Consider the following 15805-nt stretch of genomic DNA (forward strand, 5'->3'; position numbering starts at 1 on the left):
ACTTGGCTCTGGCGGTTACGAAATCGTGGGAAGTGTAACCGCCAGAGAGTTTTATTGCGGGAACGTGCAGAGAGACGTTGTGGTTCGTTTGAACCAATCTCTTTCGCTCCGGGCACCCCCTTGTGTGGAAGGGGTATGTTGCAAGTAACTTTGTCTTGGGATTGTATTGGGCATAAGTAAATGGACCAAGAGTCCTTTTGACCAATCCAAAACACTACTGATCTTAACATATCTTTTTATCAAAATATTTCTCTATGAATTTTACTCTCATTTAATCTTTCAAACTCTTTTTACTCAATTTCTCCAAATTATTGAAACAACATCAAAACTTTCAAAAACTTTAATATGGACATGGATTCAATATATCCAGCGTTAGCTTAATTATTTTTTTTCTCAAAACATTTTTTTACGCGCCATTTTTTTTTATAGAACTCGTTGATTAGTGCGTTCAAAAACAATATGAATGAAAACAAAATTAAATGATATCCTTAAACAAAAGAAAAAAGAGAATAAACACAAAACATAAACAAATATATGTCAATTAATATTTATTATATTACATTAATTAAACCCAACAAACGGGCAAACAAGAAAGACAAAAAAAAGTAAATACGTAAAAAGAGTCAAACAACATCCAAAATTAGGAATATAGACTTGGAAGAAATTATACATAAAAACCAAACCTATGAAGAGAAAATAATACAAACAAACATTTATTTATGGATGAGCTATATCTAGCGTTTGAGATGCTTGATTTTGTTCCATCCTTTCTTGAATGAATTTCCAACAGTATGGATTCCCTTCTTGAAAAATCTCTCCACCTCCTTGGCTCTGTACTTCACCTGTCGTTCAAATCCACCCATAGTGAGAGAGAGAGATATGGTTTAGGTGAAGAAAGAGAGATAACTAACAACAACTTAGTACTAGAATAAAACAATAGAGAAAGAAACCTATTTATTAAATTAAACAAGGAAAGGAGTAGTGGGATCCAACGCATCACAGGACACGTGGAATTGATAAGTGGATGCCATGGCCTTAAACTTAAATCTGAGTCGTTTGTTTCATGTCGATCGCAAGTTGCTTTGCTTGCTTGCGGGATAAGCATAAAATTCACATCAACCGACGTTAACACAACTCGAAGCTGAGTTTTCTATTAAGGCCCCAGCATAGCCACGGGCCCATTATATTGGTTCCGTGTCACTCTTTTTTCTCTTCTTTTAACTAATTAATAATTGAGAAATTATATTTATACAACCATTTTTTTATATATTTTGTACAATTTTTTCTCTCATACTCACATTATCTTCTCATTCTCTCTCTTCCTTTTTCTCTCTCCATTGTTTTTGACCAATGAAAAGAGAGCACAATAAAGTTGTCCCAAAAGTTGTAGCAAAAAAGTTGTTCAAATATCATTATTCTTAATAATTAATACTTTCAATAAATGATTGATACATGCCAGCTTGGATGACGAAACTACATATACAGAATAGGAATATACTCCCTCTGTCCCATAATAACTAAGTCATTTATAAAAAAAGTGTTCAAAAATAATTGAGACATTTCATTTTTCAATACAATATTAATTGACTAATACCTCAAATTCGTCCTTGAATTTTGAAAAATCGGCCAATTTTGTCCCTGAATTTTACAGACGTCCAACAAATTCGTCCCTCCGTCCAAAAGGTCCGTTAATAGTGATGATGTGGCTTCTTGCATGCTTTGTTGTCCTGTACATGTGTCAGCAAGTCAGCCACGTGTACAAGGACTAAATTGATGGAAATGGTCAAAATTTGATATTTAACATTTCAGTCTCTTTTTTCCTGTGTTTCCAATTATACCCCTCTATTACCTGTGTTGTCCTGGATCGATTTGAGACTTACTGCCATAATTTGAGGACTAATTTGATGGATTTTGTTATAATTTAAGGGCTCATATGATTGATTTTATTTGCAGAGAATGAGTACAAGGAGATATGGCATGAGAGGACCAATGATTTCAAATGACATGCACCACTGAGGGGTCCTGCTCCACAAGATCTAACTGCTCTTGGAGTTATTAGAATTCCAAATCCAAATTACGGGTCATCCGCTTCTACTCAACCCCAATACATGGAGTTTATCCCAACTCCAGGATTTCCAAAGCATTGATGCATGTTTAAATTATATTTTTGGACTAATTTAATTAATGCTTTTTGGACTTGTTTAGTTTACGCTTTTTTGGATATGTAATCACTTAAGAACATCAAATGATTTGATGACTTGATGGCTATGTAATTTTATTTTTTTGGCTATGTAATGACTTATGAACATCAAATATATGACTTATGATGGTATAAAAATGTCTGTCTTTTGATAATCAAAGTGTCTGTCTTTTACTTTTTACTTTGTTCAGCAAATGTATGCACCAAGGATCACAGTGATATCTGTTGTGAAAATTCAAGGACCTATTTGATGATATTTAAACTAATTTGAGGATCGATATGATGAATATGTATATAATTCAAGGACCAATTTGATTGAAATATTTTGACAGAAAGGTTTGGTTCATTCAAGGACCTATTCTTAATAATTAATACTTTCAATAAATGATTGATACATGCCAGCTTGGATGACGAAACTACATACAGAGAATAGGAATATACTCCCTCTGTCCCATAATAACTAAGTCATTTATAAAAAAAGTGTTCAAAAATAATTGAGACATTTTATTTTTCAATACAATATTAATTGACTAATACCTCAAATTCGTCCTTGAATTTTGAAAAATCGGCCAATTTTGTCCCTGAATTTTGCGAAATATCAAATTAGTCCCTGAATTTTACAGACGTCCATCAAATTCGTCCCTCCGTCCAAAAGGTCCGTTAATAGTGATGATGTGGCTTCTTGCATGCTTTGTTGTCCTGTACATGTGTCAGCAAGTCAGCCACGTGTACAAAGACTAAATTGATGGAAATGGTCAAAATTCGATATTTAACATTTCAGTCTCTTTTTTCCTGTGTTTCAAATTATACCCCTCTATTACCTGTGTTGTCCTGGATCGATTTGAGACTTACTGCCATAATTTGAGGACTAATTTGATGGATTTTGTTATAATTTAAGGGCTCATATGATTGATTTTATTTGCAGAGAATGAGTACAAGGAGATATGGCATGAGAGGACCAATGATTTCAAATGACATGCACCACTGAGGGGTCCTGCTCCACAAGATCTAACTGCTCTTGGAGTTATTAGAATTCCAAATCCAAATTACGGGTCATCCGCTTCTACTCAACCCCAATACATGGAGTTTATCCCAACTCCAGGATTTCCAAAGCATTGATGCATGTTTAAATTATATTTTTGGACTAATTTAATTAATGCTTTTTGGACTTGTTTAGTTTACGCTTTTTTGGATATGTAATCACTTAAGAACATCAAATGATTTGATGACTTGATGGCTATGTAATTTTATTTTTTTGGCTATGTAATGACTTATGAACATCAAATATATGACTTATGATGGTATAAAAATGTCTGTCTTTTGATAATCAAAGTGTCTGTCTTTTACTTTTTACTTTGTTCAGCAAATGTATGCACCAAGGATCACAGTGATATCTGTTGTGAAAATTCAAGGACCTATTTGATGATATTTAAACTAATTTGAGGATCGATATGATGAATATGTATATAATTCAAGGACCAATTTGATTGAAATATTTTGACAGAAAGGTTTGGTTCATTCAAGGACCTATTCTTAATAATTAATACTTTCAATAAATGATTGATACATGCCAGCTTGGATGACGAAACTACATACAGAGAATAGGAATATACTCCCTCTGTCCCATAATAACTAAGTCATTTATAAAAAAAGTGTTCAAAAATAATTGAGACATTTTATTTTTCAATACAATATTAATTGACTAATACCTCAAATTCGTCCTTGAATTTTGAAAAATCGGCCAATTTTGTCCCTGAATTTTGCGAAATATCAAATTAGTCCCTGAATTTTACAGACGTCCATCAAATTCGTCCCTCCGTCCAAAAGGTCCGTTAATAGTGATGATGTGGCTTCTTGCATGCTTTGTTGTCCTGTACATGTGTCAGCAAGTCAGCCACGTGTACAAAGACTAAATTGATGGAAATGGTCAAAATTCGATATTTAACATTTCAGTCTCTTTTTTCCTGTGTTTCAAATTATACCCCTCTATTACCTGTGTTGTCCTGGATCGATTTGAGACTTACTGCCATAATTTGAGGACTAATTTGATGGATTTTGTTATAATTTAAGGGCTCATATGATTGATTTTATTTGCAGAGAATGAGTACAAGGAGATATGGCATGAGAGGACCAATGATTTCAAATGACATGCACCACTGAGGGGTCCTGCTCCACAAGATCTAACTGCTCTTGGAGTTATTAGAATTCCAAATCCAAATTACGGGTCATCCGCTTCTACTCAACCCCAATACATGGAGTTTATCCCAACTCCAGGATTTCCAAAGCATTGATGCATGTTTAAATTATATTTTTGGACTAATTTAATTAATGCTTTTTGGACTTGTTTAGTTTACGCTTTTTTGGATATGTAATCACTTAAGAACATCAAATGATTTGATGACTTGATGGCTATGTAATTTTATTTTTTTGGCTATGTAATGACTTATGAACATCAAATATATGACTTATGATGGTATAAAAATGTCTGTCTTTTGATAATCAAAGTGTCTGTCTTTTACTTTTTACTTTGTTCAGCAAATGTATGCACCAAGGATCACAGTGATATCTGTTGTGAAAATTCAAGGACCTATTTGATGATATTTAAACTAATTTGAGGATCGATATGATGAATATGTATATAATTCAAGGACCAATTTGATTGAAATATTTTGACAGAAAGGTTTGGTTCATTCAAGGACCTATTCTTAATAATTAATACTTTCAATAAATGATTGATACATGCCAGCTTGGATGACGAAACTACATACAGAGAATAGGAATATACTCCCTCTTATAAAACAACAACATAAGAGTACACAACCTCTTATAAAACAATAACGTAAGACTCCAATACTTTGGAACGACAACTTACAACTTAGACAACTTAAACCAACATCTGCAACTTGATCAATATTCAACAGCAACAGAAACATCACAAGCAATTCACAACATAACTATATTAATGAAAAGCATCAACAACTTAAACATCATACATTTTCCACATAAGACATATAATTATTTCACATAACCAACAACATTAATCATCTTAATTTCAGACTCTCTGAAGAACATTAATATTATAGACAACCTCGTTTCTACCCCAAGGACCAACTCACAACATATGTTAAATACTCTTAAACACCTTAATTGAACTCATAATACTTCTAGTTTTGAGGTTTGGAATTATCCCATAAGTTTTGGATTAACTTAGAAATGGTTATGCTGAATTTTCATAAGATTTCACTAAGACCTCCTTTGAGTATTTTCATCATATCTCAAACACCAAAAATCATTTTCAAGTCAAACCAAAGCCACTGGAAATCTAACACAATTATCTACAACTTTCATGTTTACACCAAAGGCCAATTCAAAACAGAAACGTGTGAAAAGGACGCAAGAACGCGAAATAGGGGATGCTGTCAAAGTGCAGCTCGCGAGGCGAGTAAGTTTACTCGCTGTGGCGAGTAGCGACGGACAAATCTACGGAAATAGACCAGTTTTCACTCTAAAAGCCCCAATTTCACTCTTTAACAATCAATTCCAAACCAAAACCTAATTTCTCTAATCATCAAAATTACCACCTACATCATGTCAAATCCAGTTTTCAAAATTAAAATACTTAGAATTAGAGAAAGTTAGTCCCACCCTTACATTAGTATTGATGATCGGCGGTCTCTCTCCCTCTTGGTTCTCCTCTTCTCTTGTTAAACCTAGTTTCTCCTATTTATCTCTTCCCTTCTATTTTATCTTATTTCCACTTAATCCACTAAACTCACTAAATTCTCAAAACAGCCCCACACTCTTAATCTTATTTCTATTTTCAAGACTTAGTATATTAAACAATAAAATAACACTACTTAATAAAATAACGACACACCACATAATCATTTAAATCACATAAATACTAAAATAAGCCACTTAATAAATCACATAATCATATAAATATATTCTAAACCTATTAAAACAATCAAATAATTCAAATAAGGCGTTACACGCACCACCCATCAATTCTGAACACCGAATCTACATGGCAGAACACTTAATTTATGAATTTCGAATTTAATCAAAAAAAATTAGGGTTCTAAGTTTTTTGAATTGGGGAAGAAATTTGACATCAATTCATGGAAGAAATTTTGGGGATTTTGAACTCTATGTAAGGAATTATAACATTAGGGTTCCAAATTTATATATTTGGGTAAGAAATAGACCTTAATGAGGAAGAGGAGAAAGAGCCGTTATTCACAAAGAAGGGAAAGAGCCGTTGCCAATTTTCTGAAAATCCATCAATTTGGTCCTTGGAAATTTTGTGTAAATCCATCAATTTGGTCCTTGGAAATTTTGTGTAAATCAATCAGTTTGGTCCCTGCTTGCGTGGCATCTGACGTGGTAAGCTTTGTCAGAGGTTAACGTTACACGTCACCTCCGTTAACAGACCAACTTAACGGAGGGACTGATTTGATTGACATTTTGTAAATTCAGGGACTAATTTGATATTTCGCAAAATTCAGGGACGAAATTTGCCGATTTTTCAAAATTCAAGGACGAATTTGAGGTATTAGTCAATATTAATTACTTTTTTCCTTTTATAACTCTAATTAATACTACTTTCATCATTTTCAATTCAATATATTCCACTTTACATTTATGACAGTGGAGAATGCATCAATACTTAGCAAGTGCAATTAAAACTATTTTTATCTCCCCTTCATTTATACATTTTTCTTAATACGTGTGAAATAAGCTTTTGATTCAGTTAATCCCGGACGGAGGGAGTATACTTTAAATAAATCAATTAAAAGTAATAACAATTTAGAATTACCAACTCATATAACGAATTTAAATACTCATCTCAATTCAAGCCTTTCATCTTAAAATTGATTTTTGATAGTACTTGACGTGATTGTCGAAGCGGTGTTTTTGTGGTGATTGTGATCTGTGAGCAACTTGTTTTGATTGGAACAATGAGGGATGTGTACTTGCATACACTCCGATGCTCAAGTCGGTAATGAGTTCTTAGTAAAGCAAGGAAGATAACCGTTGAATTTAACAAAGGTTAAACTCGTCGAGATTATTTCCTATGAAAGGAAAGTAAAATACTTAAAAGAAACAAATAAATTGCAAAGGAATTTAAGAAAACAAACTGAAATTGCATTGATTGAATGTAAATCGGTACACAAATTCATACATTTTGACTTGTAACTCGTTTATCTCTAGATGCGGATAGTTTTAGTGTAAGTTTTTTGTCTGGTTGAATTGTGACCTGTTTTTCCTTATGAGAAAATTGATATTTATACTAGAAAACTACATACACATAAACATTCGAAAATATAACTACTACCAACGGTTACGAGCACCTCTTCGAAACTGATCGTACCTGATCAGAAGGTGACTGTTGGTGCTTTAAATGCGGTGGTAGAATGCATCAGAATGCTTCTTGGAGCGGATGGGGGGTGTGTACATGAAGGCACGCCGACGCTCAAGTAAGTAGAGATCAGAGAGTGAGGGTTTAGAGGAAGAGATAGATTCTACCGCGGGGACTGTTATGAGTCCCCTATTTATAGAGGTGGAGGGCTGCAGAGCCGTTGCAATGGCATGCCTGACTCTGGCGGTTACTAAATCGTGGGAAGTGTAACCGCCAGAGAGTTTTATTGTGTGGAAGGGGTATGTTGCAAGTAACTTTGCCAAACGCGTTGTTTGAGCTTGGTATTGTATTGGGCATAAGTAAATGGGCCCAGAGTCCTGATCTTAACATATCTTTTTATCAAAATATTTCTCTATGAATTTTACTCTCATTTAATCTTTCAAACTCTTTTTACTCAATGGATTGTATTGGGCCTAAATAAATAGGCCAAAGATCCTTCTGGTCGGTCCTAAACAGTAGCCACCTAAGTCATTACTCTTGATAAAGAGTGATGACTTAAGTGCGGGCACCTTTGCTTGTTCGTGGTCGGTCGTATGAAGGAACTTCAGTTTATGAGTTCTCTGATCGAGAGTAAGCCGATCTCGTTTGACGGATGTAACACCCCGTTACCCAAAACAATTAAATAATAGATAATCATACATCAGAGTAAATCCCAAACGGGCATGTCACACTTCATTTTCAAATTTTCTTAAATAGAATATAAAATCTATTTAATAATCATCCTTCAAAATCATGATTAAACTTGCAGCGGAAATATTTTCAACTTTAATTAACAACAACATCCAATATAAATAATCTCCAATAAATATTCATGGCATAAAAGCCTCATCAAGGAAATCCAAACATCAATAGGGCTACAACAACAATATTCCAAATTTGATACATAGGAAAGAAGTTAAGCAATAAACTCCCATCCCACGTATCAGAGCCCTAGACACTTTGAGCTACCACCTACTACTCAGGATCACCTGCAAGTTACCCATAGGAAGGTCAACATTTTCAAGCAGAAGGGGTGAGATTCACAACAATAATATAGATAAACAATTCATCAATTTGAATCTAACACCCTATCATAATAATAATTTATCAACATATTTTAAAGCATCATCATCATCAGCATCAACAACGAAAGGTAATGAAACCAACACCATCGACTCATGCAACACACCACCACTCCACTAAGACTCTTCTAATCAACCCTCATGCATGTGGTACCATAATCGGGGCCGAAGCCCTCATCGCTGTAGAATGGTTAAAGCATTCATTTTCAGGACATAAGTCTTCACCGCTAAACACCGCTTTGAACAACTAGTGCTCCACCGCTTTGAACGACAAGGCGTTCCAGAGCCGAAGCTCTCCGGCTTGTGTATATCTACATACAACCCAACCAATACATATATATGTATATGACTCACCACTCCTAAACGCAAGATCATGTATAACTTATATAAATGGAAGCATACATTCCAACCAACAACAAATCATTATAACCAATTCAAACATCCCAGAATAATACACCATTTATAATAACCATACTTAAACATCAAGATAACCCAACAATCATCAAAACATAACCAACAACTCATGGTCTGGGCAACTCGCCCCTCGAGTACTTTTACTCGCTATGGCGAACTCAAGGAAAGGGGCACTCGCCATGGCGAGTTCGAGGCGAACTCGAGGCGAACAGAAAAAGGCTGCTCTCGGGAGTTTTGACATTTTTCTCTCTAAATCTTCAATTCTAAGCTCCCTATTCATCTTTTTAATCTAAAACTTGCTCCAGTCCTTTCTAAAATCATCTAGGTACACAAAACTAACCAAATTACGGCTTATAACAACAATTTGAAAAACCAGAATTTCTCACAGGTACTCGCCATGGCGAGTTGTCTCACTCGCGAGGCGAGCCATGAAGTTGCTCCCTCGCCTTGGCAAACATGGCTACTCGCGAGGCGAGCGATGAACTTCTATACGGGCAGAATGCAAGTTTTTCCCAAAAATCCCATTTTCCTCCAATTCACTCTCCAAATTAGTTTTACAGATACGAATTGAAAGACTGTATGCACTCAGAACCCATTTCTAACACCAATACAACAATTCCTACTCTCAAAATCCATAAATTCAACATAAACCTAATTCTCCCAATTTTCTACCAAAATCTGTTAAATTTAAAATCAGATTTTAGAATCTATACTAATGAAGCAGACCTTACCATTACCTTAGAATTGCAGAAAAATGCACAGCAAAATCAGTCCTAGGCTCCTCTCCCTTGCTCTTGGTTTTTCTCCCAAAACTGACTGTTTCACGTAAAACGTATTTTGACTCTTTCTTTCTTTCTTAACTCCCTTCTTAACTTCCCTTTATTTTATTTACTCCCCCTTGATTCTAATAAATTCTAACATAACCCCCAAAACTCCAATTAATTCAAATTCTCATTTATTCTAATTATTATTAAAATAAACTATATAATAAAATATAACACACCATAAAATCCACCAATATGATTTAAAATCATACAAAAGACTCAACATAAATCCGAAATAAATAAAATATCGACCAGGGCGTTACAACTCTCCCCAAATTAGGGAATTTCGTCCTCGAAATCTTACCTCAAACAAACAACTCTGGATAAGAATCCCGCATCTTACTATCCATCTCCCAAGTTAAACTTTCACCAGTCGCTCCGTCCCAAACGACTCTCACAAGGGGTATTTCCTTGCCCCTCAACGTCTTCACTTTCCGATCTTCAATCCTCACCGGTAAAGTCTCTACCGTAAGGTTGTCTCTAACTTGCACATCATCTCCCGGAATAACATGCGAAGGATCCGCTGCATACTTCCGAAGTTGCGACACATGAAACACATCATGCAAGTTCGAAAGATGTGGTGGCAAACCAACTCTATATGCCACTGTTCCAACCCTCTCCGATATCTGATACGAACCAATGAATTTTGGAGTCAACTTCCTCGACTTCAATGCATGTCCTACACCCGTCATAGGAGTAACCCTCAGAAATACATGATCACCTTCCTGAAACTCAAGGTCCTTTCTCCGCTTGTCATGGTAACTCTTCTGTCGACTCTGCGATGCTTTCATCTTTTCCCTGATCATCTTGACTTTCTCTGTAGTCTCATGAACCAAATCCGGTCCCAATACAACACTCTATCCTGACTCAAACCAGAATAAAGGAGTCCTGCACCTCCGACCATACAAAGCTTCGAACGGTGCCATACCAATACTCGAATGATAACTGTTGTTGTATGTGAACTCTATCAACAGTAGGTGACTATCCCAAGCTCCACCTTGCTCAAGCACACACACTCTCAACAAATCCTCCAATGATTGGATCGTCGTCTCCGACTGACCATCTGTCTGAGGATCATAAGCCGAACTCAACCTCAACTTCGAACCCAAAGCGTCCTGCAAACTCTTCCAGAACCTAGAAGTGAACCTCGGATCCCTATCTGACACAATACTCGACGGAACTCCATGTAGCTTCACAATGTTCTGAATATAAATCTCCGCCAACTGAGCTACGAGATAACTGATATTAATAGGAATGAAGTGCGCCGACTTTGTCAACCTGTCGACCACAACCCATATAGCATCATGCCCTTTCGGAGTGTTTGGTAAACTTGTCACAAAATCCATAGAAATGCTATCCCACTTCCACTCCGGTACATCCAACGGTGTCAACAACCCTGCAGGCTTCTGATGTTCAACCTTTGACTTCTGACAGGTCAAACATGCATACACAAACTGAGCGACGTCACGCTTCAAACCGGACCACCAAAACAGCTTCTTCAAATCATGATACATCTTTGTTGCTCCTGGATGAATACTCAAGCTACTCTTGTGACTCTCTTCTAAAATCAACTTTTTCAACTCATCATTGTCAGGAATACAAATTCTTCCTCTGAATCTCAATACACCCTGATCATCAACTTTGAAGTCAATATCTTCAGCTTCATTACCAGTAACCATCAAATCAACAAACTTAACATCCACTTGTTGCGCTTCTCGGATACTGTTCAAGAAATCACTATTAATCTTCAGCATCCCCAACTGAATACTCTGAGGTGTCAATTCACAAACAAGACTCAAGTCTCTAAATTGTTCTAGTAAATCGAATTCCTTCACCATCAACGCAGACATATGCAATGTCTTCCTGCTCAACGCATCCGCAACCACATTGGCTTTACCAGGATGGTAATTCAAGCCAAAATCATAATCTTTTAACAACTCAAGCCATCTCCTCTGCCTCATATTCAATTCCTTCTGGTCAAATAAATACTTTAGACTCTTGTGATCACTGAATACTTCAAATCTGGAACCGTACAAATAATGCCTCCAAATTTTCAAAACAAAAACCACCGCAGCCAACTCCAGATCATGAGTGGGATAATTCTTTTCATGAACTCTTAACTGCCTATAAGCATAAGCTACCACTTTGCCATCTTGAATCAAAACACCACCCAAGCCCAACTTAGACGCATCACAATACACAACAAACGGTTCTTCCGGCTTAGGTAAAATCAAAATAGGAGTAGTCGTCAATCTTCGCTTTAACTCATTGAAACTACTCTCACACTGAGCATCCCACCCAAAAGACTTACCCTTGCAGGTCAACTGAGTCAACGGAAGTGCCAACTTCGAAAATCCCTCAATGAACCTGTGGTAATAACCAGCCAAACCCAAGAAACTTCTGCTTTCAGTCACTGACTTCGGAGTCTCCCATTGTGTTACCGCAACAACTTTTGACGGATCAACTGCAATACCACTACCAGAAATAATGTGACCAAGAAAACTTACTTTACTTAACCAAAACTAACATTTCAACAATTTAGCATACAACTTATTTTCTTTCAAAACTTGCAATACAATCTTCAGATGTTCTGCATGCTCCTCTTCAGTCTTAGAATAAATTAGAATATCATCAAGAAATACAACTACAAATTTATCCAGAAAAGCATGAAAAATTCGGTTCATATACTCCATGAATACACCAGGCGCATTAGTAACACCGAAAGGTATCACCTTCTATTCATAATGACCGTGTCGTGTCCTAAAGGCCGTCTTCTGCATATCCTCATCCTTCACTTTAATTTGATGGTAACCTGACCTCAAGTCAATCTTACTAAAAACTTTTGCACCCACCACTTGATCCACCAAGTCGTCAATCCTCGGAAGTGGATACCTGTTCTTTATCGTAACTTTGTTCAACTGACGATAATCAATGCACAACCTCATGCTACCGTCCTTCTTCTTTACCAACAACACAGGCGCTCCCCACGGTGAAACACTAGGTCTAACAAACTTCTTATCAAGCAAGTCCTCCAACTGTTTCTTCAATTCAGCTAACTCAGACGCTGACATACGATAAGGTGCCATCAACACCGGCTTTGTTCCTGGAACAAGGTCAATTGAAAATTCAACCTCCCTTTCTGGTGGCACATCAGGAATCTCATCAGGAAACACTTCTGGAAATTCATTCACCACCGGCAACTTGTCAATCAAAGCTTGATTTTCTAACGACAAACATGCCATTAAAGAATACATAAGAATTCCATCACGATCTAGTTGTTTCATCTGTTTCGTAGACAAGAACTCAACTTCACCCTCTTCTTCAGCAGAAGAAAAATGCACCGTCTTACTAAAGCAATTGATATGAACTCGGTTATACTCTAACCAATTCATTCCAAAAATAACATCCATACCCGTCAGCGGCAAACAAACTAAATCGACCTCAAAATCTCTACCAAACATAGACAATGGACACCTTAGACAAACAAGAGAAGTAGTTACTGAACACTTAGCTAAAGTTTCAACAACCATTTCTCCTTTCATATCAGATACAACCAAACCCAACATATATGCACATTCAATAGCAATGAAACAATGAGTAACACCAGTATCTATAATACCAATTAAAGGAGTACTATTAAAGAAACAAGTACCTCTGATAAGTCGGTCCTCATTAGTAGTCTGCGTACCGGTCAATGCAAACACTATCCCACCGGTTCTAACCTTCTTCGGCTGTGTGCACTGAGAACTGATATGGCCCTCTTCATTGCAGTTATAGCAAACAACATCACCACGCTTGCAATCAACTAGGGTGTGTCCTTTCTGACCACACTTGAAGCATTTCTTCTCATCCTTAGTAAAAACATTACTCTTGTGGCCTTTCTCGCCACACTTGTAACAAACGATCTCAACAGGAGCATCTCTCCTATTGGGCCTCCTCTCATCATTCAGTCTTTGATTTCCTTTGTCGGCAGGGGCACTGTATGGTTTAGGAAGACTCTACTGTCCCTTACCCCTTCGCCCACTCATCACCATATAATGAGCTTTTGTGTCCTCCTCATAGATTCTGCAGCTACTTACCAAATCAGAGAAAATTCTTATCTTCTGATACCCAATGGCTCTCTTGATGTCAGCTCTCAAGCCATTCTTAAACTTTATACACTTGGAGAATTCAGCTGTCTCCCCAGTATAATGAGGGTAGAACTTAGCAAGTTTTACTAACTTTGCAGCATACTCTGTAAAAGACATGTCACCCTGCTTCAGCTCTAGAAACTCAATCTCTTTCTTACCTCGGACATCTTCCGGAAAATATCTATTCCGGAATTCCCTCCTGAACACAGCCCAGGTCACCACCGCACCGTCCTGTTCAAGCACAGGTAACAGACTTACCCACCAGTCATCAGCCTCCTCCGCTAACATGTGCGTCCCAAAGCGCACCTTTTGCATTTCAGAGCACTACATACCCCTGAAAATCCTTTCCACTTCCTTAAGCCACTTATGGGCACCGTCGGGATCATACCTTCCCTTGAATGTTCGTGGATGATTCCTCAAAAAGGTCTGCAGCATCCTCACCTTACCATTACCAACTCCAGCTTGCGGTTGCTGTTGAACAGCTTGAGCTACAGCCTCAAGTGCAGCAGCAATAGCAGCATCGTTTCTACCAGCCATCTTAAGATTCTACATAAGAAACAACAATTCAGGACAACAAAAAAACAGCATTAGAGTTGACACTATATCCTAGGTGGCTCAACACGACTCTACTACTCGGCCGGACGAACCAACCTGCTCTGATACCAATTGTAACACCTTGTTACCCAAAACAATTAAATAATAGATAATCATACATCAGAGTAAATCCCAAACAGGCATGTCACACTTCATTTTCAAATTTTCTTAAATAGAATATAAAATCTATTTAATAATCATCCTTCAAAATCATCATTAAACTTGCAGCGAAAATATTTTCAACTTTAATTAACAACAACATCCAATATAAATAATCTCCAATAAATATTCATGGCATAAAAGCCTCATCAAGGAAATCCAAACATCAATAGGGCTACAACAACAATATTCAAAATTTGATACATAGGAAAAAAGTTAAGCAATAAAATCCCATCCTACGTATCAGAGCCCTAGACACTTTGAGCCACCACCTACTACTCAGGATCACCTGCAAGTTACCCATAGGAAGGGCAACATTTTCAAGCAGAAGGGGTGAGATTCACAACAATAATATAGATAACACAATTCATCAATTTGAATCTAACACCCTATTATAATAATAATTTATCAACATATTTTAAAACATCATCATCATCAAAATCAACAACGAAAGGTAATGAAACCAACACCATCGACTCATGCAACGCACCACCACTCCACTAAGACTCTTCTAATCAACCCTCATGCATGTGGTACCATGATCAGGGCCGAAGCCCTCATCGTTGTAGAATGGTTAAAGCATTCATTTTCAGGACATAAGTCCTCACCGCTAAACACCGCTTTGAACAACTAGTGCTCCACCGCTTTGAACGACAAGGCGTTCCAGAGCCGAAGCTTTCCCGCTTTTATGCTTATGCAACTGACCCACTTGTGTATATCTACATACAACCCAACCATATATATGTATATGACTCACCACTCCTAAATGCAACATCATGTATAACTTATTTAAATGGAAGCATACACTCCAACCAACAAAAAATTATTATAACCAATTCAAACATCCCAGAATAATACACCATTTATAATAACCATACTTAAACATCAAGATAACCCAACAATCATCAAAACATAACCAACAACTCAAGGTCTGGGAAACTCGCCCCGCGAGTACTTCTACTCGCTTTGGCGAACTCAAGGAAAGGGGCACTCGCCATGGC

The sequence above is a fragment of the Medicago truncatula genome, chromosome 4, assembly GCF_003473485.1.
Source record: "Medicago truncatula cultivar Jemalong A17 chromosome 4, MtrunA17r5.0-ANR, whole genome shotgun sequence".
Taxonomy (NCBI): domain Eukaryota; kingdom Viridiplantae; phylum Streptophyta; class Magnoliopsida; order Fabales; family Fabaceae; genus Medicago; species Medicago truncatula.